The following is a 25,934-nucleotide window of genomic DNA, read 5'->3' as shown; positions in this document are numbered from 1 at the left end:
TACCATACTGAGAGGAAAGAGACCAGCTCAGATCTTTGAATCTCTTCAGATTATAAAGTCAAACTTAATGAATTCACATAAGCAGCAGCAGCAAGGAATGCAGAATAAGCCAGGCATGGAGAGGTCAGCTTCAGGGGGCTTTCCAGGGGCCGGCATCCCCCTGGTGTAACTCAGGCCCCAGGCCATTTTTGAAAATAACCTGGAGAGCTTTCTCAGCATGGGAGTCCTTGCTGAATCTGGGAGCTTGGAGCTGCCCCAGTCTGTGTGGGTGGGTCGGAGAGTCTGTGCCCAGCCTTAAAGGTGGAAGCTGGTGTTCTGGTGGCCACCTCCAGAAAGTTGCCCTCTCGTGGCACAAGAGAAACTATAAACCATGGCAGTGAACGTGCACTGAGGCCTCATTATTTACTTTACCCAAGTTGCAGTTAACCAACTCAGTTTCCCTTTCCCGTGTGTGTGTGTGTGTGTGTGTGTCCTCCCAACACCTACAGACACAGGTTCAGGCTATATTTGTGGGATTGTACTGTACTTTCAGGAAGGTCCGAGGAATAAGCACATCCACCTCATTCACCTTGAGTTTCATTAAGAGCAAGTCCCCTAAGAAAAGAATGACTTTATATCCAAAGATTCTATCCCGACTCACTCAAAAAGATGATTTTCTTTTCTTTTGAAAATATTCTTCTCAGCACAGTACTGACTCCAGCACACAGTCAAAAGGTTATTAATGGCTTCATTCATCCGTTCAGTGGATATTTATGCTGCAGGAAACCTGTGCTCTTATCTGAGAGCCTGGGTACCAACAGGGTGGATATGCAGGTGGTACCTAATTTGATTGGGTAAAAACATCCTTCTTTCCTTAGGAAGGCAGGTGCTAGGTCCAGCTCTGTAGTGTTTGTGGCAAAGCACATCAGTTGTCGAATCTTTGAAGATTTTCTGAGACTCTGCTCTGGTCAGCCGGAGTTTCAGAATCTGTGGACACCGTCCCAAGAAAGCATATGTCCCTGCTCCCAAGGAGTCCCTCATCTAGAGGGTGGGAAGCAGCATGTGTCATGACCATTCTGCATAAATGCTGTCCTTGAAATATGTCTAGGCATGAAGAGGGGGTAGCCCAGGGGGGAGAAACCAGGGGAGGCTAAACAGGTACAAGTGCCTGTTTTGAGTCTTGAAGGATAAGTAGAAATTCCTTGAGCAGGTAAGAAGGATAAAAGACCTTGGCACCACATCTAAAGGCTTAAGGATATAAGAACAAGATGGGTTTGTGAAGCAGAAAAATCTCTCGGGATGGCTGGGTCCCAGGATATGCGTTGAAGACAGGTGAATGTAAGGCTGGAAAAGTAGATAGTGGGGCTACAAAACAAAGGGGCACTCCTTGCTAAATAATTCAGGCATTATCTCACAGGTTTTGGGACTTTATTGAAGGCTTTTCAGGTGGATGACCTGATGAAGTCTGTAATTTGGAGAGATGACTGGGGCTGCAGTGAGGCAGAGCTGATATTCAGCCAGGATGGCCATACCAGTTATTAAAGTGCCGAGAGGGCTGCAGCCCCAAGTCCCGGGTGCTCTGCCCCCAGCCCCTGGCCCTCCTTCCAGGGACTCCAGAGGTGGATACCTGGTTGAGCGGGTGTCTGCACAGGCGAAGTGCCTACCATGGGCCCAGCATCTGTTTCTGATCAGTTGGGGGTCTATCATAAACATTAAGTATTATTATGTTTATATTTTTGTTAGTTTGATGGGCAAAAATGGTATCTCTGTTTTAATTGGAATTTCCTTGATTACCAATGGTTGGATATTAAAGCTGTATCTTAGATCTTTAATCTGGCAAATGAATTAGTGATGCCCTGTGATTATTTTTTTGGACCACAGGTGTTTAACAATTATTTAAGCAAGGGTGTGTGTGTGAGTAGCAACTTGATATAGATGTGTCACGTGTGTTTAACAAGCTGATATAAAAATGTGTTATTGCCCTGTTGAGGAAAGGTACAGGTTATTTTTTTCCCCCAGATTTAAAATGTTCATTAGTTTCCTGAGTCACATAAAGAAGCCAGAGAAGTTGGGATGTGACCTGTCATTGGTCTGTTATTAGAGAAACTTCAGCCAAATTAAATTAAAGGAGTTTAATTGAGCAACAAACAATTCATGAATCGGGCAGCCCCCAGAATCACAGCAGATTCAGAGAGACTCCAGAGATGCCTCATTGTCAGAGCAAATTTATATACAAAAACAAAACAAAAAACAAACAACAACAACAAAAACCAAGGAAGTGACACATAGAAGTTGACATTGAGGTACAGAAAAACTGGGGTGGTTACAAGTTAGTGTCTGTCTTATTTGAACACAGTTTGAACACTTAGCAGTCTATGAGTGGTTGAAGTACGGCTGCTGGAATTGGCCAAGACTCAGCTGTTGTTACAGGCACATACTTCTAAGTTAGCTCTTCAATCTTGTCTGACTATTAAGCTAGGTTACAGTTCTTCCACAAGGACCCTAATATAGAAGTACAGAGTCCTCAGGCCATATTTAGTTTGCTTTAACAGGTCTCACTCATCTGTTTCCTTGAGCCATTAAGTAGGATCTAAATCAGACACCAATGTGGCGTCAACTCTTTGTAAAGCTGAAAAGTGTTTATCATCGTCTGTGAGCTCATATGCAACTGCATTTGTTGGCTGTATTTTTTCCTGCTAGCATGTTTTTAGCATAAAGGTCATAAACTGGCAATAATAATGTATCATAAACGCAGGCAGTCTCTTGAAATTCACATTCATATACATTACATCACAGCAAATCTGTGGGGTGGAAAGGACCTTCTCCTCTTGTCTGCTCGGATTGTTGTAATTGCCTCAGAACTAGTGTCCTCTTCCAGAATCTATTCTCAAAACAGCACGCTGAGTGGTCCTTTTAAATACATACTCCGTCCTGTCGCTCTCCTCCAGTGACTCCTCGGTTCACTCAGCGAAGGCCGAAGTCCTTTCCCAGGCTGGTGAGTCATTAAAAAATCTGGTCCCCACTGCTTCTCTGACTTCATCTCTTTCAATTCTCCTTGCTCACTGTGTTCCCGCTGCATGGAACTTCCAGCTATTTCTAGAACATGGTATGCTCTGGCACCTTGTCTCCAACAGTGTTCTCTGCCTGGACCAAGGCTCTTTCATGAGCATCCCCCAGATACCCACTTAGTCTACTTCCTGCTTCCGGTTTTCGGCTTCTGGCTTCCGGTTTTGCGCTTCCGGCTTCCGGTTTTCTGTCTCTCCTTTCAGACTCCACTCTTAAACCTACTCACTGTTTCCTCTTTCTTTGCCCTATTTTTTCCTGTATCACTTTTCATCATATGACACCACATATATTTCACAGTACTTGTTCTTATCTATCTCCTCCCACTAGGCAGCGAGCTCCATGTGGACAAAGATGTTTGTCTGTTTCATTTACAGTTGTGCCTGGAATACTGATGGCAAATAGTAGAAACTGACTATTTGTTGGGCAAATTCCTTCCACCCCCCCCCCAAAAGAAGACCATGAGGCACAGAGAAACTGCAGTGATTTGCCTAAGGTCACACAGCTAGTAGGTGTACAACTTGGGACTTGAACCCAGGACGCCTTCCTGCAGGGTTGTTTTTAGGACAGAGAGGATCTCATGCTGGCTTTCTGAATTCTTCCCTTGTTTTTGCAGCGGGCTCTGCGTTGTTGTTCTAACAGTTAATGCTTTTTCTACCATAGCCTGGTTGGGCTATATTTTTCAGAAATCCAAATAAATCTATATTACACTCACACCCTTCCCCCCCCCCCTTTAAAACGAAACTTTTATTCACTAAAATAACTGCTTTCGAATCGGTATATCATTATTTCGGTCACACTTTGAAATGATGTGCTTAAAATACCTTTAAAACAGCACTGTGAAGAAATATCTTTTATATAAATGTTACAAATGTGGTTCAAAAGACCTGCCCTGACTTTCTTTCCCTTACCCTCCATCTCAGGGTGGGAGCTACCTGATCCTCGGGTGCCTTCCAGCCGTCCTCAGCGGCTGATTCTCATCCTCATGTCGGCCAAAGGTGGCAGCCCTTGGGGCAGTCTGCTTCACAGTTGAGAAGGAAAGAAAAGGAGGAGAGCAAAGGGCTTTTTCCTAATGAGGCTTTGCCTTTGTAGTTGAAAAGGAAATCCCTACTCAAAGATTTCTGCCTAAATCTTTTTAGCCATAAGTGTTACATGCTCAGCCTTGGCTTCTGGAAGTCTAGAAAGATAAATGTCTCGCTTAGGAGCCTGTGTATTGAAGGCAGGCAAAGGAAAGGGGTTTGGGAATGGCTTTGGGCCACTGTCTGCCACAAGAGGGAGCCCCTGATCACACTGAGCAAGTCTTTCATGTAACCTTAATAAGAATGTAAAAGGAATAATCAGCAGAGTAAATAGACAACCCACAGAATGGGAGAAAATATTTGCAAACTATGCATCTGTCAAAGGGCTAGAATCCAGAATCTACAAGGAACTCAAACAAATCAGCAAGAGAAAAATAATCCCATCAAAAAGTGAGCAAAGGATGTGAATAGACAATTCTCAAGACATACAAATGGCCAACAAACATAGGAAAAACTGCTTGACACCACTAATCATCAGAGAGATGCAAGTTAAAACCACAGTGAGATACCACCTTACACTGGCAAAAAACAACCATTATTAAAAAGTCAAAAACAACAGATGTTGGCGAGGATGTGGGGAAAAGGGAATACTTAGACACTGCTGGTGGGAATGCAAATTAGTACAGCTTTTATGGAAAACAGCATGAAGATTCCACTAAAAGTGGATCTACCATTCAATCCAGCAATCCCACTATCAGGTATCTAGCCAAAGGAAAAGAAGTCTATATGAAAAATACACAAGCACACGTATGTTTATAGTAGCACAATTCACAATTGCAAAGATGTGGAACTAACGTAAGTGCCCATCCAATGAATCGATAAAGAAAATGTGGTGTGTATACACCATGGAAAACTACTCAGCCATAAGAAGGAACAAAATAATGTCTTTTGGAGCAACTTGGATGGAGCTGGAGGCCATTATTCTTAGTGAAGTAACACAGGAGTAGAAAACCAAAAACTGTATATCCTCACTTATAAATGGGAGCTAAGCTATGAGTATGCAGAGGCATACAGAGTGGATATAATGGTCTTTAGAGACTCAGAAGGGGGAAGACTGGAGGAGCGCTAGAGATAAAAAAACTACACATAGGTACAATGTACACTACTCGGGTGATGGGCGCACTAAAATCTCAGAATTCACCACGCACAATTCATCCATGTAACAAAAAAACACTTGTACCCCAAAAACTATTGAAATAAAAAAATTTTAACAAAGAATATAAATATTTGGAAGAGAAGGGATGCTATAGAAAAAAGGTACCAGATGCTAAATGAAGCGCCAAATGGTAAAATGTGAAGTACAAATAGAAGTTGAAAAAGTAAGGCCAGGCATGGTGGCTCATGCCTGTAATCCTGGCACTCTGGGAGTCTGAGGTGTTCAGATCACTTGAGCCTAGGAGTTCAAGACGAGCCTGAGCACATAGTGAGACCCCGTCTCTACACAAGATGCAAGAATTAGCTGAGCATGGTGGCACGCATCTGTAGTCCCAGCTATTCTCAGGAGGGTGAGGTGACAGGATCACCTGAGCCCGGGAGGTGGAGGTTGCAGATTTCATGGGCACACAGGGAAAAACACACAGGGAGAAAGTGAGAGGGAGGAGAGGCAGTTGGAAGGGCTCGAGGAAAGAAGCCGCTGAGCTGTGTCTCCAGGGAAGAGCTAAGCAACTATCCAGGTAGAGGAAGAGGCGGCCAAGCAGAAGGAACAGCAAGTAAAAGAAAAGCTGATTTCATGCCACTGCACTCCAGCCTGGGCAACAGAGTGACACCTTGCCTCGAAAACAGAAAAGAAAAATAGAAATAAAAGGTAGAAAAAGTACTGAGGAGTATGTGGGGGTGTTGGTGGTGGGGTTAGTCGTGGTGATGATCTATTATATCCCTAAAGTGAAAAACTGGCAGTATAAATGAATAAGTGATCATAAATTCTAAGGGTAATTGATGTAGTCCAAAATACGAAGCCAAGTTTTAAAGAGATCTATCTACTAATACTAGATATAAACCAACAGGAGGAGGGGGCACAACCGAATAAAACACAAGATGTTAAATGAAACCCCAGATCGCACTTACCGTATGTGCTACTAATATCATCATGAATCCCCCCACACAACAGGAAGGGGGTGTGGCGGTGCAGCTCAGGCCACAAAAGCCATATAACATGTTGACAGCGTTCAACCCCCATTCATTTCTCAGGTTATCACGGACTGACTTCTGCCCCACCTACTGTTCTCCCAGCAGGCTTTCTGCTGAGATGGTTGGCATCGTAGCCAACAGGTCTATCCTTGTATTACTTGCTTCCTCGAATTTGACCACGCCTTCCACGTCACACTGGTTTTCTCCTTGGACTCCCATGATGCCAGCTCTGTGGCTGTCCTCTGCTTCTTGGTGCTGCTCTTCACCTTCCTGTCCCCTTTTCTATCAATTCAGACACCTTCTTCTCTCTGGCCTCTGCACACTTTTACTTGCTGTTCCTTCTGCTTGGCCGCCTCCTCCTCTACCTAGCTGGTTGCTTAGCTCCTCCCTGGAGACACAGCTCAGTGGCTCCTTTCCTTGGGAAGCCCTTCCAATGGCCTCTCCTGTCTCTAACTTTCTCCCTGTGTGTTTCTCCACATAAGTCAGTATCACGCCAGTGTCAACTGACTCTATTTACCCACTTCTTAGGTAGATTGAGAACAATGCAACAGCAGGAACTACCCATCAGTTTTGTATCTCCAGGATTTATGGAGGGTCATATATCAAATAAAAATAAGCATTTGCTACATCAGTGAATGAATGAAAGTATTAGGGTTTGTAATGTACTCTACAGACAGGAAGCCATCAGCAAGACAACTAAGGAGGAGGACAGAGTGTGGGGAGGGGAGGGGAAGGGCCGATGGCGGCTGCACCAGGACACAACCAGCTGGGTGCTTCGCACATATTATCTGCTTATCATCACAGCAACCTATGGAATACGTGTTCAAGTTTTATGTGATAGCATTTAAAGAAATTGAGGGAGATTTGGTCACTCACTTTAGTGAGGAAATCTGCTAGGGATAATACTAGAAGTTAATAGGGCTTAAAATGAAGTCAAAACAATGTCTCAAAATGCTCTGACAATAAACACGACGATCTTGTTTCTTTTTCTTCATACAAACAGAAGGACTCGTGTACTTCTTGCCTACTCGAACTCAGAGGCAAAAAGAGAAAGTGCTAGTCAGGGCTGTCCTCTTTTCATCAGCAAGTGTGTTTCCATAAATCCAAGATACCTGGAGATTTCCGATAGGCCATTGCTCCTGCTCCTTCAGGAATAAAGGATGACGTGCAAGGCATCCCCTTATCAATAGACAAGTGTCCAATGATTGCCTCTGCGAGACTGAGTGACTTCAGTTCTCAATACTGTCTTTTTTGGAAACCCCTTGTCATCCTGTCCCTGGAGAAGAATGTCCATGTATATCAGGACTTTGGCTGAATTCACATTCAGCTGCCATCCTCAAGTTCTTGTTTTCACTTGACTGTCTCCTTGATCTTGATCTATAGATGGAAATCCCACCACCTTCTCCTCTCTAACTGCGAGGCAGCAAAGACAAAGCTGCTGATTGTTCTATGGCTTCGGCTCATGCTGTGATGGTGCAGCGGACTTTGAAGAGACCTCTTCCGGAATCATTCTGACTCTATCATATCCCCATCCCAGCTCCATCAGGTCTCCTTCGCTCTACGTTTGAAAACCTTTGGTTGTAGAACCTTGGCCTAGCGCCAAGTGTGGTCCCCAGACCAGCAGCATTGGCAGCACCAGGGAACTTGTTAGAAATACAGATTCTCAGATCTCACCCCAGAAGACTTAATGAGAGACCCTCCAGTTGAAATCCAGTCCCTCCTAATGACTTTGATATATGCTAACGTCTGAGAACTCTCATTCCTCAGTGCTGAAGGTTAGAGAGGAATTAGAAGTATCTTTTATCATCAGACCGTGGCATTTAACATTTTTCCCTGTTTTTTCTTTATCCCCCTTTCCCCCTTTCATGCATATAACTTTTTTTTGTGTTTTTTTTTTTTTGAGACACAGTCTTGCTCTGTCGCCCAGGCTGGAGGGCAGTGGCACGATCTCAGTTCATTGCAACCTCTGCCTCCGGGTTCAAGCTATACTCCTGTCTCAACCTCCCAAGTAGCTGGGACTACAGGTGCATACCACCATGCCTGGATAATTTTGGTATTTTTAGGAGAGACAGGGTTTCACTATGTTGGCCAGGCTGGTCTTGAACTCCTGGCCTCAAGTGATCCGCCCACCTTGGCCTCCCAAAGTCCTGGGATTAGAGGCATGAGTCACTGTGCCAGGCACCATGCATAGAACTTTTTCTGTACCAAAAGATGAAGTCTTTCTGCTGGTAGATCCATGAATTTTATGGAAAATATCAAGAAGGGGCAGGATTTTGATCTAAAAGACCACCACTCTCTCACACTGTAGCAGCCAGGCTCAGCTCATAGCCCCTCAGGTCTTACAATGAAAGTGCTTGCAGGTCAACTTCCACTTGCCAGCCTGAACATTTCTTTGCTTGAGGGCTTTCTCTGGCTGGCTGAATCACTTTCCTTGAGATGTGGGAGAATTAATGTCCCTGGAAGCAGACTTCAATCAATGACTGACAAGTGTTGGCTTTTAAAAACGCCAGCTGTTTTTCCCACTTGGGTATCTCTGAAGCTGGTTCTCCACTGGCTCCCAGAACTCTCCAGACCTTTTTTTTTTTTTTTTTTTTGCTGCAGTTTCTCAGTTAACCATGTAAAAACTTGCTTGACAGCATGCATTTTATGACATGCATTTTCTTATGTATCTGTTTTAATTGCCTCCTGGTCACCCCATTGGTAAAGGGGGATTCTCACCCCATGACCCCAGGATTATGGGGATGCCCAGACACATGACACCCAACACTGGATAAGGATTTCGATGGCAATGTATTAGTCCCATATGCTCACTGCAGGGCAGAAGAGGACATCGTGTACCACACAGGGTCACCAGTACTTGGGAACAGAGTGAAGAAGCAGGGGCTGTGGGAGGCTGGTTTTGTAGTATCAGCAGGATGGAGCTTCCCCTAGTGCCTGTGGGAGGATGTGACTGTCTTGTTTGAATAATGCCACAGGGTGGCAGGCAACTGAACCCCACTACTCAGAGATAAGCAGGAACTGTGACTGGTTCCTGTGATAAGGAGGATGGCTTGACTAGGGTACCTTATCTGTGGAAAAAGAGTGGGGATGGGAACTTGTATTTGAGGCCCTCACAGGTTTTCCCAGATGTCAAGGCATGCATAATATCGGATCTTAATTTTAGGCCTTATACCACCGTATCTCACCCTCCTGCTCCCCTCCCATTTTACCTGCGATTATCTCCTAAACAACCTACTTTCTTTTCTTTCTCCTTCCTTCCTTCCTTCCTTCCTTCCTTCCTTCCTTCCTTCCTTCCTTCCTTCCTTCCTTCCTTCCTTCCTTCCTTCCTTCCTCTCTCTTTCTTTCTTTCTTTTTTTGAGACAGGGTCTTGCCCTGCTGCCTAGGCTGGAGTGCAGGGGCACGATCTCGGCCCACTGCAGCCTCCGCCTCCCAGGTTCAAGCATTTCTCCCACCTCAGCCTCCCGAGTAGCTGGGATTACAGGCGCACCACCATGCCAGCTAATTTTTGTATTTTTAGTAGAGACAGGGTTTCACCAACTCCTGATCTCAGGTGAACCACCCCCCTTGGCGTCCCAAAGTGCTGGGGTTACAGGTGTGAGCCACCATGCCCAGTCAACCTACTTACATTTCAATCCTTGTCTTGTGGTCGGCTTTTGGGACAACCCAAACGGATACAACTATATGTGTGCTTGTAAGCATATCCTGCTACTAAAGATGTGTGTGTATATGTAAATATATATGTATATATGATATACATATATGTTTGTAATTTCTGAAAGTCATTTTTACTTTATAGAATATTCCTAGGTTATTAGTTCAGTTTTGAGTCCCAAATAGCTGGTGGTAAGATGAAGCAATTTTTTTAGAGTTAACATTGATGGGTGGTTGGGCGTGGTGGCTCATGTCTGTAATCCCAGCATTTGGGGAGGCTGAGGTGGGAGAATCACTTGAGGCCAGAAGTTTAAGATCAGCCTGGACAACATGGGGAAACCCCGTCTCTACCAAAAAAATACAAAAATTAGCCAGGTGTGCCTGTAATCCCAGCTACTCAGGAGAATCGCTTGAACCTGGGAGGCAGAGGTTGCAGGGAGCTGAGATTGTGCCACTGCACTCCAGCCTGGGTGACAGAGTAAGACTCTGTCTCAAAAGAAAAAATTGATGATGTTACGTATTATTTCTTCCTAAAGGAAAAATAATTAGTGGTTGATGGGCACAGCTGCAAGTAAAACAGGGAGATAATGAAATAGGTATGAATAAATGGAGTGAGAAGAAACCTCATATTAGACCTGTCGAAATATCCTGTATAATGAAAATACGGTTTGTCTTCTTTTATCATTGACAATCAGAGCACAATCTTTAAATGAACACATTAATAGATGGCAGGCTTACACACATACACTCACGCTCATACACTCACACACTGTGTGGGGGCACAGGCAGGATTGAAATATGGTGTCTGTTACAACGACAAAGGATGCAACAACAGAACTTGGAAATAGGCCAGGCACGGTGGCTCACGCCTGTAATCCCAGCACTTTGGGAGGCCAAGGAGGGCGGATCACCTGAGGTCAGGAGTTTGAGAGCAGCCTGTCCAAAATGTTGAACCCTCATTCCTACTAAATATACAAAATTTAGCTGGGCATGGTGGTGTGCTCCTGTAATCCCAGCTACTCAGGAAGCTGAGGCACAAGAATTGCTTGAACCTGGGAGGAGGAGGCTGCAGTGAGCTGAGCTTGTGCCACTATACTCCAGCCTGGGCAACAGGGTGAGACTGCATCTCAAAAAAAAAGAATTTGGAAATAATGTTATAAAGGTCAAACGTAAGGCAGTTAAGGCATCAGGTGGGGTGACGGAGAGAATGTTGCTGCAGGGGGAATGTTAGAAAGTGTGAGCGTGACCATAGCTGGACAGAAGGATTCAAGGGAGATTTGCTATCTGTCTGTCCTTGATGTGGGGTAATTTTGCAATAACTGGCACGTGGTAGGCACTGGATGAACGTGTGTGGTTTCTGCATCACTTTGGTTATCTACAGAGCACCTAGTAAAATATATGTTGCGTGGTTCTGAAGATAATTTCAGACAGAGATGTAAGATTCCTGTGAGATTATTGCCTATGTATTTTGGGGCCCATCAGGGATGCCTGACTGCACTGGAACAAGTGATCTATTTTGGTGTACAGAGTACAAAGGGGTGGGAGAGGCATGCCCCTTTTCTGTAGATGTCATGTTGTTCCAGGGATGCTGTCTGCTATTGTATTCTCACCAGAGTGGTAGTGGAAGAGAAAGGAAGAGCATCTAGAGACAATGCAAGTAACAACCCAGAAAAGACTGGAAAGAGAACTGCTAGTGTGTGAGAAGATTATTAATTTATTAAAAAGTATATTTGGAGCAACTGTAATGTAGCCCACACTGCACTAGACATGCAAAGAACCAAACAGACATGAAGTTTCTAGACTCATGGAGCTAGTTGGAGGAGGGAAGCATAAATTACTGAATCCCAGGAATATTAAGTTATGTGCAGGAAATGAAAATAGGATGCTACGAAAACATATGACAAGGAAACCAACTCTGGGGGATTCCAGAAGTTCCCCCCCAAGGAAATTATTAGGATTTCGAAAACAGGAGTGAGCAATTGTAAATATAGTGAATTTCACAAGCTTCCACTTATTTGTTTTAGCAAATGTTTGGAATTTCTGGGATAGCTGCTGTTTCTGGTGCAGTTTCAATGTTTCTGTCTAATTACTTGCTAATTTGGCTGCATAATTTATCAGGTCCGTATTTTTTGTTACCAAGCACTCCCTGAGTGTCTCCTTGGCTCCGGTGCAGCCAAATGAATGGCAACACTATTCTATCAAAAATTGCACCCATGCACATTTATTTCCTGTTACACTGAACGGGATTTTCATCATTTTCCAGTTGGCTGTATTCAAAGTGAAATTAGCATTGTGCATCATCCTATGTAGAACGTATTGTTCAATAATTTCTATCCTTTCTATCACTCGCTTCTCTATCTCTTAGCATGCTGAAAATTGTTCGGTATTTCTTGTTTATTTTTTGGAAATTTTAGCAAAATTCAGTTGACTTTTAAGTGATGCTGAATCAGTGAAACCCAGTCATTCCAGGTAATTTTAAGTATCATTGACTGTAAAGACAGAGACACAGTATCGTCATTAAATAGAAGAAGACAAATTGTTACCCCTCAGAGTCAGTAAAATAGTTTTTTTACAGTCCGTTTCACTAAGTGTTTAGAATGTGTATTACCTGATTAATCAATGTGTCATGAACCATGACAATGTCAATGTATTCTCACTGTTCAGTACAGGGTTGGCAGCAAGAGAGAAGTAGAATTATTAAGGTCTATTTGCCATGAAGTAGTACATTATCAGGCTTATGATTAAAGTAGCTGTTGGCTACCATTTGGTAAAGAGAAGATCAGTATTATGGGAGGACAGAAAAGGATATATAAATTTTGTCTTTCTGATTCACAGTAATTGGATCTGACTGGCTAACTCTTGTCCCATAAAATAACTCTTAATTACTTGTGGGGTGGGGAGTGGTGCTTCAGGCAAAAATGTGGACCAGGGAATAAATTCATTATTTTGCACATCAAAAATGGTATTTCATAAATGTTTTAGAACAGTTGACTCTTTCAAATGTAAGCTTTTCCCTAAAGATTTTTAAATTTATTTTGCTCTTCAATATTCAGTTTTTTTTTCTCTTTTAGCGTGATTAAAGACTGTTTCTATTGGCTTAAAGATTGTCCTCTTGATTAAAAGTGAAAGAGTGACCTAATGTCACTGTTAGGTGTTCTACTTTATTGACACAGATTTAGGATTGAAATTACCTTTATGTATGAAATTATAAATTCTATATTATAATAAATAAAATCTATAGTATAGTCTATAATGCATTCTGAAAAGGGCTGTATAAAGCAAACACTTGCAGAATCTTTATTCTTCTCTACTTGTTTCCTTTTTACTTGGATGGCTGCGTACCCATGGAAAATGTTGTCATCAAGAGGAAATAAAATTAAAGGCCAGGCACAGTGGCACCTGCCTATTATCCCAGCACTTTGTGAAGCCAAAGAGGGACGATGACTTGAGTTCAGGAGTTTGAGACCAGCCTGGATACCATAGTAAAACCCCATCTCTACAACCTTTTTTTTTTTTTTTTTAATTAGAAGGGCATGGTGGCACACTCCTGTAGTCCCAGCTAGTGGGGAGGCTGAGGCAGGAGGATCCCTTGATCCCAGGAGGTTGAGGCAGCAGTGAACTGTGATTGCGCCATTGCACTCTAGCCTGAACAACAGAGCAAGACCAGTCTTAAAAAAAAATTAAGTTTAAGATCTGTTCTAATTTGTATGCATCCTTTTAATTCTAAGATCACACTCATTCAGGGCTAGTTAATTGGGCAATTTATGTACACAATTTTTTTGCATGCCTGTTAGAAGCACAGGTCAATTAAACTACATACTATACAATTTCTTTTGTATTATGAACTGTTGTAAATTGAATTTCCTGGGCAACACACTCTGGGATACAGATTTGTATATAGGACACTTATTAGGAAGTGCTCTCAGGAACAATGCCCATGAGGGAAACAGGACTAAGTAGCGGGAGAAGACAGATAGATCCTAATGCAGTTGCAGCAGAGGACTCAGCCAGTTCCATAGGGGGCTTGAGGCTAGCATGGCCCTCCCCAGTTGTGTTCCACCCCAGGTAAGGGGCTAGGCATCAGTCGGTAATGACGTGGCTGCCTCTCAGGAGCTGTGAGGTGGTTTGGCTCTGTGTCCCCACCCAAATCTCTTGTCAAACTGTCATCCCCATGTATCAGGGGAGGGGCCTGGTGGGATGTGATTGATCACGGGGTTGGATTTCCCCCTTGCTGTTCTCGTGTTCTGTTCTCATGACTGAGTTCTCATGAGACCTGATGGTTTAAAAGTGTGGGCACTTCCCCCTTTGCTCTCTGTCTTCTGCTGCCCTGTTAGAAGACACGCCGGCTTTCCCTTTGCCTTCCGCCATGACCGTAAGTTTCCTGAGGCCTCCCCCGTCAGGTGGAACTGTGAGTCAATTAAACCTCTTTTCTTTATAAATTACCCAGTCTCAGGTCATTCTTTATAGCAGTGTGACACCAATACAAGGTGTCACCTTGGAAGAGACAGTTCCTTACACAGAGGACACCTGCGTGGGAAGGATCCAGTGGGGGCCATCAGTAGACAAAACTCCCAGTAGCTGGCAGGATGAAAATAGAGGGCCTGGGTGGCATGCACACAATGTATTCTCACTGTTCAGTACAGGGTTGGCAGCAAGAGAGGAGTAGAATTATTAAGGTCTATTTGCCATGAAGTAGTACATTATCAGGCTTATGATTAAAGTAACTGTTGGCTACCATTTGGTACAGAGGTTCTGTGCAGGTGTTATCAACTATTTCATGGTGCCTAAATCAGCCCCAGGGGGTATGCATCAGTATCTAGTCTCTAGATGACCCTTATAGAGTTTTTGAGTATGATCACATGCAATGCAAATATTCACATGACTTTCACCATAACAAAAACGTGCACTAGCTCTTTTATAAGGCACTTTAGAGTCTTTAGTCTTTGAGGTAATAATTTTTTTTAAAAGTTAACTATATCATGGTTATCATTTTAAAAACCTCCTTCTTATCTATTTGGAAAACGTGTGTCTATTTAAGCCTCCACCAAGTGGAAAAATTTTTTAAGGAAATTCTGATGATATAAATGCAAATGAAAAAATAGGAAAGCATCTTTCAAATTAGCATGACTGCATGATATCAGAGTCAGAAAGGGTAGGTGGAAAAATAAAGTGTGTGTAAGAAAAATGTGTGCAAAACAATGGCTGTGAAGTTGTAAGAAGATTGTAGGAAAAAAGCTAAGGAATACAAGAACCTCCAATGTTTTTTGATAGCCATGTTTTAAACAAAAACAAGAAAGGGATATGATACTCATTGTTTGCAGCAGATTGAATATTGTTCCCCGAGGGTGGGGAAATCAGAACGGCTCCTTTTTTCTTCTGTCTATGACTTCCTTTTCAGAGACAATGATCTTCATACCGGAAACATCTAGCCATAAAGGAGGGAATGGAAACGCCGCTGTGTGGAGTTAGTCAGAAATCTTCCGGTCGTTTTTTTTCTTTTTTTTTTTTGAGTTTTTTTGTTTTTGTTTGTTGTTTTGAGACAGAGTCTTGCTCTGTTGCCCAGGCTGGAGTACAGTGGCACAAACATGATTCACTGCAGACTCATCCTCCCAAGCTCAAGCCATCCTCCCACCTCAGCCTCCCAAGTAGCTGGGACCACAGGCGCACACCGCCACACCCAGCTAATTTTTAAATTTTTTGTGTAGATTAAGTCTCACCATGTTGTCCAGGCTGGTCTCAAGCTCCTGGGCTCAAGCAATCTTCCTGCCTTGGCCTCCCAAAGTGCTGGGATTACAGGTGTGAGCCACTGCACCCAGCCCCTCCAGTCATTTTAAGCAAATTTCATTCTCCAGATGGAGACAAATTACAGTCTGGTACTAAAGGTTGTTTACACGTATAATTTGATACTTATTACTGGTGATCATTAATGAATCACAGAGAAGAGGAGAGGTGATAGAAAATGACAAAGGAAACATGTTATTTTGATATGTAAAGGGAGGATAAAGATATATTTTGGAAACCAAAAATTGGTGAGAGTGACTTACATTTTTTAATTTATTTTTTGAGATGGAGCCTCACTCTTATTGCCCAGGCTGGAGGGCAGTGGCACAATCTCAGCTCACTGCAACCTCTGCCTCCCAGGTTCAAGCACTTCTCCTGCCTTAGCCTCCCCAGTAGCTGGGATTACAGGTGCCTGCCACCATGCTTGGCTGATTTTTGTATTTTTAGTAGAGACGGGGTTTCGCCATGTTGGCCATGCTGGTCTCAAACTCCTGACCTCAGGTGATTCACCTGCCTCGGCCTCCCAAAGTGCTGGGATTACAGGCATGAGCCACTGCTCCTGGCCAACTTGACTTAAATTATTGTAAACAATTAGAAAGGAAAATGATAACAATTGGAGGCCACATGTCTGGCTAACCTCATTTCTTGCTTTGGAGGGAAGCAAGGAGAACGCTTATAACAATAAGGGCCCTGGAGGTAAAAGCCATGGGTTTGAATCCTCCTTTTGTCATCCATCAGCCGAATGACAGTGGTCATGTCCTATGACCACCCAGAGCTTCAGTTTTCTCATATGTATGTAACCTTGTTGAAATCACAGGCCCCTGGCATTCAGCCCAGGCTGGTATTTCAGAAAACACAACTCAACATGCCAGAAAAAAAAAAAATTGCGTCCTTATTTTCCTTCTTCTTTTTTTTTTTTTTTTTTTTTTTTTTTTTTTTTTTTTGAGACGGAGTCTCGCTCTGTCGCCAGGGCTGGAGCGCAGTGGCCGGATCTCAGCTCACTGCAAGCTCCGCCTCCTGGGTTCCCGCCATTCTCCTGCCTCAGCCTCCTGTGTAGCTGGGACTACCTCGCCCGGCTAGTTTTTTGTATTTTTTTTAGTAGAGACGGGGTTTCACCGTGTTCACCAGGATGGTCTCGATCTCCTGACCTCGTGATCCGCCCGTCTCGGCCTCCCAAAGTGCTGGGATTACAGGCTTGAGCCACCGCACCCGGCCTCCTTCTTCTTAAAGTACATAAACAGGGTTCCGGGCTGCACATGGTGGCACAAGCCTGTAATCCCAACACTTTAGGAGAATCACTTGAGCTCAGGAGCTTGAGACCAGCCTGGGCAACATAGCAAGACCCCATATCTGCAAAAAAATACAAAAAAAATTAGCTGACTTTGGTGGCACATCCTGTAGTCCCAGCTACCTGGCAGGCTGAGGTGGGAGGGCTGCTTGAGCCCAGGAGCTCCAGGCTGCAGTGAGCTTTGATCACACTGCTATACTCCAGCCTGGGTGACAGAGTGGCCCTAATTCAGAATCCTCACCTGTGCTACAATCCCATTTACTCTTCTCAGTTATTTATCTCCCACACCCTTTCCCAAACTCAAGTTTGACAAATGCTGAAAGAACTTTCTTACTTACACCTGGACTATACAGATTTCTTTCCCCTTCCTGTACTCCCTCCCCTACCTCCTCACATACACCTCTGTACTTTATTATTTTTGACTGACAACAGATTTCTCCAAGTCTTTCCCCTCCTAAGCCTTTCAGGTTCTATCTTCTATTAATTCCCTGTCAACCCTCTAACTCTGATGTGTGAAGAGCCCAGGACTGGTCTAGCTGAGACAGGTCTCCCTAGGAGACAGATGGGGCAGGAACAAAAGGAGAAGCAGGGAAGGCAATTAGGGGCTTATTTTGGCAGCCTGGAGCTGGGTGGAGAGTCTGAGATCAATTTCATTCTTTCAGTGAACATTCATTTTGTGCCAGGTCTGTGCTTGGTGCTGGAGAAGGTGCAGGGGGCATGCCAGACAAAAGCCTGCCCTCCTGGAGCTCATAGCGCTAAGTGGTAGGAAAGAAGTAGAAATAAATGCTGAGGGTGGGGCGGGAACGAGCTTTCCATAGGGAGCAGCAAAAGTCACTCTGACGGGCTGACATTTGAGTTAAGACCTGAAGGATGAACAAGAACATTCAAGGCAGAGGGAACAGCAGCCCTGAACCTGGCATATTTGAGAAGCAGAAAGAATGGATCATGTAGGGTGATAGGGTTTAGATGTTTGTCCCCTCCAAATCTCATGTTGAAATGTGAGCTTCAGTGTTAGAAGTGGGCCTCGTGGGAGGTGTTTGGGTCACGGGGGCAGATCCCTCATGAATGTCTTAGCAGTAATGAGTGAGTTCTTATTCTTTGAGTTCACACAAGATCTGGTTATTTCAAAAAGCCTGGCACTGTCTCCTCTCTCTCTCTCTTTCTCTACCCATGTGATGTGCTGGCTCTCCTTTACCTCCTGCCATGATTATAAGCTTCCTGAGTCCCTCACCAGAAGCAGATGCTGGCACGATGCTTTGTTTACAGCCTGCAGAACTGTGAGCCAAATAAACCTCTTTTCCTGATAAACTACCCAGTCTCAGGCATTTATATTTATAGCAATGCAAATGGACCAATACAGACAGCAAAGGAGGAAATAGATCTACTAAGTCAGGTTATGTTGTAGGATGCATGCCTTGGTGAAGATTTGAGCTTTATTCTAATAATTAGTGAAGCCTCAGAAGGGTTCTGAGCAAGGGCATGACAATATGTCATGTATGACAAGTATGATTTAAGTTTTTAAAATAGTACTCTGATAGCTGCATAGAGAATGTATGGCAGTCAGGCAATCGAAGCACAAAGACTACTTATGGGGCCATGGCTTCCATCCAGACAAGAGCTGATGTACCTTGAATGAGGGCAGTAGAAGTACTGATAAAGAGAAGTAGATGGATTTAAGGCTGAATCGTCAAAAGCCTGGGTAGCTCTTTCCCTGCCGCCGCGGAGTCACGCGGAGGCGGAGGCTTGGGTGCGTTCAAGATTCCGCTTCACCCGTAACCCACCGCCATGGCCGAGGAAGGCACTGCCGCTGGAGGTGTAATGGAGGTTAATACTGCTTTACAAGAGGTGCTGAAGACCGCCCTCATCCACGATGGCCTAGCACGTGGAATTCGCGAAGCTGCCAAAGCCTTAGACAAGCGCCAAGCCCATCTTTGTGTGCTTGCATCCAACTGTGATGAGCCTATGTATGTCAAGTTGGTGGAGGCCCTTTGTGCTGAACATCAGATCAACCTAATTAAGGTTGATGACAACAAGAAACTAGGAGAATGGGTAGGCCTCTGTAAAATTGACAGAGAGGGGAAACCCCGTAAAGTGGTTGGTTGCAGTTGTGTAGTAGTTAAGGACTATGGAAAGGAGTCTCAGGCCAAGGATGTTATCGAAGAGTACTTCAAATGCAAGAAATGAATAAATAAATCTTTGGCTCACAAAAAAAAAAAAAAAAAAAAAAAAAAGCCTGGGTATAGGAGAGAAGAGAAGGAGAGGAATCAGAATGATAAATGTTTGGCTTGAGCAGTTCATTACCATCCACAGAAATGGGGAAGACTGGAAAAGAGAGAAGAAAGTCAAAGGTTGTCTTTTGGATATGCTACATTTGACAAGACTATTAGACGTCCAGTTGGAAATGTCAGATGGGCATTTTGACCATATAAATGAGTCTGGAGCTCAAGGGAGAGGTCAGAGCTGCACATATCAATCTGGGTGTCATCGCCAGAGAGATAGGACTCAAAGCCAGAGAGTGAAATGAGCTCACTTAGCTCTGGAGACAGCTGGAGAAGAAAAGAGGATCTAAGAGCAAGTTCCAGGGTATTCCCACATTTAGAGGCTTGAAAGAGGAGCAGAAGCCAACAAAGGAGAGGCAGAAGGAGCAGTCAGGGATGCAGAAAGAAAACCAGGAGAGTGTGGTGTAGTTTTCAGGGAAGAGAGTGGTTGACTGGGTAAGGTGTTCTTGAAAGATCGAATAAGATAAGTGAGGCCCAGTGCAGTGGCTCACGTCTGTAATCCCAGCACTTTGGGAGGCTCAGGCAGGTGGATCACTTGAGGTCACAAGTTCAAGACCAGCTTGGGCAACATGGTGAGACCCTGTCTCTACTAAAAATACAAAAATTAGCTGAGCGTGGTGGCATACCTGTAATCCCAGCTACTCGGGAGGCTGAGGCAGCAGAATCACATAAACCCAGGAGGTGGAGGTTGCAGTGAGCTGATATCATGCCACTGCACTCTAGCCTGGGTGACAGAGCAAGATTCTGTCTCAAAAAAGAAAAAGATAAGTGAGGCGTCTATTGAATTTGGAACATGGGGGCTGTTGATGAGCTTGAGATGATCCATGTTGGGGTGAGAGATCCCTTTCTTTCCATTCTGGATGTTCGATAGTTGAGTCTGAGAAATAAACTAATAGATCACTTAACAAGAGAAAAGGCTAACATGTATATTATGTGTACGCGTGCATCCCAGGAAGCTGAGTGCCCAATGACCCAATGGCATTTAGAAGCTTATATACCCTTCTTCACAGGGAGAGGGAAGGGTGGGATGCAGACAATTTAGAGGAGGAGTAAATGAGTTTTAGGGAAGATGAATGGACCTGAAGAACAGATGGTAGTCTGAGACAAAGCCCATCTGGGCTCCTGGTATGGCATTAATTCTAGTCTTCTTTTCCTGGGATATGCTTCAGTCTTCTCCCAGTGGATGAGATACCCCGGGGAAGTTATTGACAATGATTGAGTATCTTAGGAGAACCCAGTGTTTAGGTAGGGAGGGACCTTTGGGGAAAGCCCTTCTCTGCATTTGCTGCTGTCCATGTGCTCTCAGTTTGAAGTCCAAAGTGTCATATTTTGGGCTTTCATTTTCTGAGCCTCAGAAGCTACATTAGCCAGTTTTAAGTCTTCTAATGAGTGAATAAATTGTTGAGGAAGGGGAAGCAGTAATTTCAGATAATTTGTTAGAGTACTGGTACTTACAGGGAGGTAGAAAAATGAGTTGGGAGATGGAGAGGGATTATGGAGTCAAGGGAGGAGCGTGTTTGTGTGCTTGTGAGAAGGATAACCCTAGTTATGTAAGAGAAGGAAGAGATGAGGAGGTCAGTGATGTTAAGAAGGTGAGACGGGCAGGGGCCAGAGCATACTGGAGGCTACTGATTTTTGATGAGAGCAGGGACATTTTTTTCTATTGTAACATATGGTAAGATGAAAAACACAGGCACTATTAAGGACCGAATTCTGTCTCCCCAAAATTCATGTTGAGGTCCTGGTCCCAAATGTGACTATATTAGAAGATAAGGTCTTTAGGGAGATAATTCTATTTAAATGAGGTCATAGAGGTAGCCCTTAATTTGATAGGGCTGGTGTCTTTGTAAGAAGAAGAGACACCAGCACTCTCTCCCTCATGCATGCACCAAGAAAAGACTATGTGAGGACCCAGCCAGCAGGCAGCTGTCTGCAAGCCAGGAAGAGAGCCCTTACCAGGTACCAACCAAGCCAACACTGTGATGCTGGATTTTGAGCCTCCAGAATGTGAGATGAAAAATTTCTGTTGTTTAAGCCACTCATTTTGTGCTATTGTGTTATGGCAGCCCAAGCGGACTAAGACTGGCACAGAAACTTAGAGATGTTTAGATACAGTGGGAAGAGTATGAAAGTGTTGCTCCTCTGCAGGCTTCTATTTTCTCAATAAAGTATGAAGTGAGGTCATCAGCGGAGAGTGAGTGTGTTGGTGGGGATATGGGAGGTTGGAGAAGAAGGGAGAATAAATAACAATTTTTGAAAGAGGAAAATGAAATTTATTAGGAAAATATAGTAGGATTGCCAGGTATCCTTAAATGCCCATTTGAAGTTCATAGAGCTGAGTTTAGAGTGAAATCATTCAGGAGAGTTTCTCTAGCAGTATTTGGCTAGTCAGGGGTAGCCCCAAATGGCAGACAGTTGGGTACATCCATGGCTCCAAATTTGCCAGTCAAGGACAACAGAAAAAGAAACAAGAGCGATAAGAATGTTTTCAAGGTTGTGAGTTGGGGAAGGAGGGAAATGAAGATAGGAGGCATGTATTGGGCATGGGGGCTTCCCAATGAGATTAAAGAATCATTGCAGAGAGAATACTAGAGTAAGTGAGCTGGATAAATAGAATGTATTGACATTAACAGAGAGTGGTTGTTAATATATTCATATATTTCATATAATGAATAATATATTCATTATATGAAACTAGTGATAAAAAATACCCACTTCACAGGATTATTCCAGGGAACAAATTGAAATACTTGATAAACTATAATGTGAGTTATCAGTCTGGTAACTAAAGTAATGTAGCAGATATAACAGATCTTGATTTCTTCAGGCCATTCTACTACAACTATCATGAACAAAATCATAATATGTAAATGATAACATGCTAACTGGATTTATGACCACTGAAGAAGAATATCAAAATTGTTTACTCTGCTTATTTTTAGCTCTGGCCCAATTCTAGGACCATTCCCTTGTCAAAATGGTCAGTGTTTCTGTGTAAGACAACCCTTTGTGTGAGAAATTTCAGAGTGGTGCGTTGTGTAAGCAAGCCATTTGGTGTTTTCCAGGTATCAGCAATGATTAGACAGAAGCGGTGTCAAAGAACTATAATTTTAATTTCAGGAATTTTAAGCAAATAGTTGGAGGAACTGAAGAAATTTAGACAGTCTGTATTTCTTATATCTTGAATTGCTCAAGCAGAATGAGAATGTGATAAGACTCGTAAATTCCAAATTACATTCAATTGTATCTAATAAAGAGATTTAAGAAGTAGAGAAAATATACGTTATTACTGGGAAAGAAATAGAAAGTTAAGCAAAAAAAAAAAAAAAAAAAAAGGAGAAGAAAAGATAGTAAGTAGTTGAACTAAATAGAAGCATTCAATGCCCAAGGAAAAAGTCCACAGCCGTAATAAAAATAATCATCCTGAATATTATATTCCTTGAATTTAAAAATGCATTCAATCTTTGATAGAGTTGAAAAAGAGATGTTTTAGATAACAAAATGCTAGCACTGTGTAAACACTGATCTCAAATTCTCCTTAGTTCTCTTACACTAATATGCACTTATATCGCTTTATAGATACTTAGAAGTACTTACTGATCCATACATACTTTTATCTTTTTTTTTAATTGATGCATAACAGATGTACATTGTTTTGGAGTACACATGACAATTTAATACATTTGTATAATTTGTAAATACCAAATCAGTATACTTGGGATATCCATTACTTTAAGTATTTGTCTTTTCTTTATTTTAAAAACATTCCCCTTTTTCTCTTGTGGCTATTTTGAAATGTACAATAGATGGTTGTAAACTATAATTACCCTGCTGATGTATCTAACATTAGGTCTTATTTCTTCTGTCATATTATATATTACCATATATACTTTTAAGTACTTACAGATATTTAGCCATTCCTGTAAAATTCTTGTAGTAAAAGTTCCTACAGACCTGAATATTAGGAAAATGCAGGTTTAGACCTAAAAAGGGTACCCTGATGCTGCCACTGATGTAGCGGTGGCTGGCTCCCCTAGGCTCAAATAATGCATTGACCTTTGGAGGGCAGCCAAGTGGAGCTCACGCAGGTTAATTTCCATGCAAGGCCTTGCTAGATCACATCATATCCCCTGCCTATTGCCAGACACTTAATCCAGGAATAGTATGGTTTGAGGAGCCCCTCTCTGTCAAAAATTTGGTACCTGCTTCACAGTCAGAATCCCAACTTTAGTGCCTTTGATTGGATTAATAATTTCTCTGAGCTCTAGGTCTGGGGACTGGGCTTGGCTTGGCAGTTGGGTTAGTCAGTGGGATAGGATGTGGCTCTGGAGTTGGGGTGGCTGGAGGTTGGAGGGCCTGGGGTGGGGGACAGGCTAGCAGGGAGAGCAGGCATTGTCCTAAGAAACAGAAGCCCAAAAGTGTGTGATGTGAGGATAATCACAGCGATTGTTAACCATGGTCAAGAAGGATCCCCAAAGATGAATGCTGACAATGGCAAATCTGTTCAGCTGGAGCGGGGGCAGAGGTTGAGATGGGGCAAGCATGGGCAGGCTAGGAAGGCAAGAGGGGCCACAGCGCAGCGAGAGGGCCTCAAATGATTGCAGCCATCTGACCAGGCTGGCCACAGCTCTCTTTGGTTTTGCTTAAAGACAACCGAGTTGGGAGTGAGGGCAGAAAAAAAAACGTTCCTTAAAAGCATTTTCTGAAATGCAAATATATGTTCATCATGAGGTGTGAAACATTAAAAACTCATTAGAACTCATTGCCATGCATGATCCTGCTCACAAAGCCTAGTTTTACAGATGAATAGGAAATAGGGCTAGGAATTAAAGAATAAGAACACATATCCTCCAGGTGGAAGGTGCTTTAGAGGGAAACCTGAGATATCTTGGAAAAGAGTCTTGCAGGCAAATAGAGACAAAGCACCTGGGCTCTGCCAAGTTAGAATGAAGACAGCAAAGCAAAAGAAAATCTGCAACAAGACAAAGTAGCTCCAACTTAACTAGATGCAGGTTATTCCAAATTGTAAGTGAAATAACAGTAGGGCGTTTTATCAGCTGGGAAAGTTGGAATAAGCAGATAGAAGATTAATACACTTTCACGCAATCAAGAGCTCAAGTCTGGGCCGGGCGCAGTGGTTCATGCCTGTAATCCCAGCACTTTGGGAGACCGAGGTGGAAAGATCACCTGAGGTCGGGAGTTCGAGACCAGCCTGGCCAACATGGCGAAACCCCTTCTCTACTAAAAATACAAAAATTAGCTGGGTGTGGTGGTGGGCTGTAATTTCAGCTACTAGGGAGGCCAAGGCAGAAGAACTGCTTGAACCTGGAAGGCAGAGGTTGCAGTAAGCCGAGATTGCACTGCACTCCAGCCTGGGCGACAAGAGTGAAATTCTCTCTCTCTCTCTCTCACACACATACACACACACACACACACACACACACACACACACACACACACACACACACACAAAGAGTTCAAGTCTTTTGGGTAGGGTAATTGCTTCTGAGTTGTCTGAAATGACACATGATTGACTGCTCTTGTCAGAACCGACCACCACATTCAAGTAATTTTATTCCATCTTTTTTGAGGATCATTGTTTTGTGTGTTTCCTGGTTGAAATTCATCTGTAATTAATTGTATTGCTTCATTTTGTGATTGATAGGTCCCTTGGGATGCTCTGCTAACCCTTCCTAATTGCAGTTTACCTAAGCACAGTAAATTTGGTTAGCCAATTCTCTTACTCTTCCATTAAATATTAATGAGTACACTTGAGTAACATCATTTTCAATACTGTAAAATCTCAATTAAATAGAATAAACAAGGATTGAGTTTTTCTAGTTAATTAAATCTTATAATTAGCTGAAGCTTAACCAGGGGACCTTTTGGTTCGACATCCTCCTGGTGATGTTTTTTTCTAGAATGTCTTATTTTGTTTTTCCATCTGATCCACTCCTGATTTTAATTTTCCCGGATGAGTTACCATCTCGCAATACCTCATGCTTAGTTGTCTCTTACTCATTCATTCATTTGTTCACATTTATTAGGAGGCTACTAATAGACGAGGAAGTCATAACCAGAGACAGACATGAAAACGGTAAAATAGCAGATAAAGGGCAAACTCTAGAAGTGGTTCTTTCAACAAATTCTAGTTTACAGTTTTTCATTATTGTCTTAGAAAGCATGGGTCATAGAAAAAAAAAAGTCTTGGTCGATGGAGAGATTCTTGTGTGCTTCCTGTTAACTGAGTGAAGTAGTTTTCCCCTTTGCCTTTCAGAATTTTGAAAATCATCATTATTTTTTGACAGGGCCTTTGCCTCATTTATAAAATTGTCCCAGTACGATAAGACATTTCACTTGCTATTTATACTTTATTGTGACATACTCATCTTGCCATTTCATTTCATATTTAAGGTGCACGCAAATGTTTGGGTGTGATTTCTGAAAGATTTTTTGCACTAATCTTTGTTCCGATGACACTCAGCTGAACTCTACAAATAACCCCCAAACAGTCTTTAGATGATACACAGACACTCACCAGTTTTGAATGTTAAGCCAGCAAATTAGGACTTTGTTCACTCCTCACATATGTCTGACAACTAGCTTTTGTAGTGTTAGGTTTTCATGGTATATCATTTCCCTGAGGCTTCCACATTAATTAGGCAGCTTTTTCATATAGGCTCCGAG

General features: G+C 43.0%; 1 protein-coding gene and 1 pseudogene across 2 annotated transcripts in view; both read left to right on the top strand.

The window, feature by feature from the left end:
• The window catches only part of ST8SIA6 (ST8 alpha-N-acetyl-neuraminide alpha-2,8-sialyltransferase 6), a 145,504-nt gene that overhangs the window by 20,660 nt on the left and 98,910 nt on the right, over positions 1 to 25,934 (top strand). The window lies entirely within an intron of this gene.
• Positions 18,672 to 19,200, top strand: LOC700257 (small ribosomal subunit protein eS12 pseudogene; annotated as a pseudogene). Its single transcript, XR_001447001.3, has one exon. The product of XR_001447001.3 is annotated as a small ribosomal subunit protein eS12 pseudogene (transcript).

Source organism: Macaca mulatta, chromosome 9 (genome assembly GCF_049350105.2).
Source record: "Macaca mulatta isolate MMU2019108-1 chromosome 9, T2T-MMU8v2.0, whole genome shotgun sequence".
NCBI lineage: Eukaryota > Metazoa > Chordata > Mammalia > Primates > Cercopithecidae > Macaca > Macaca mulatta.
Note: the sequence above shows the minus strand (reverse complement) of the source record. Positions and strands in the feature narration are given on the sequence as shown.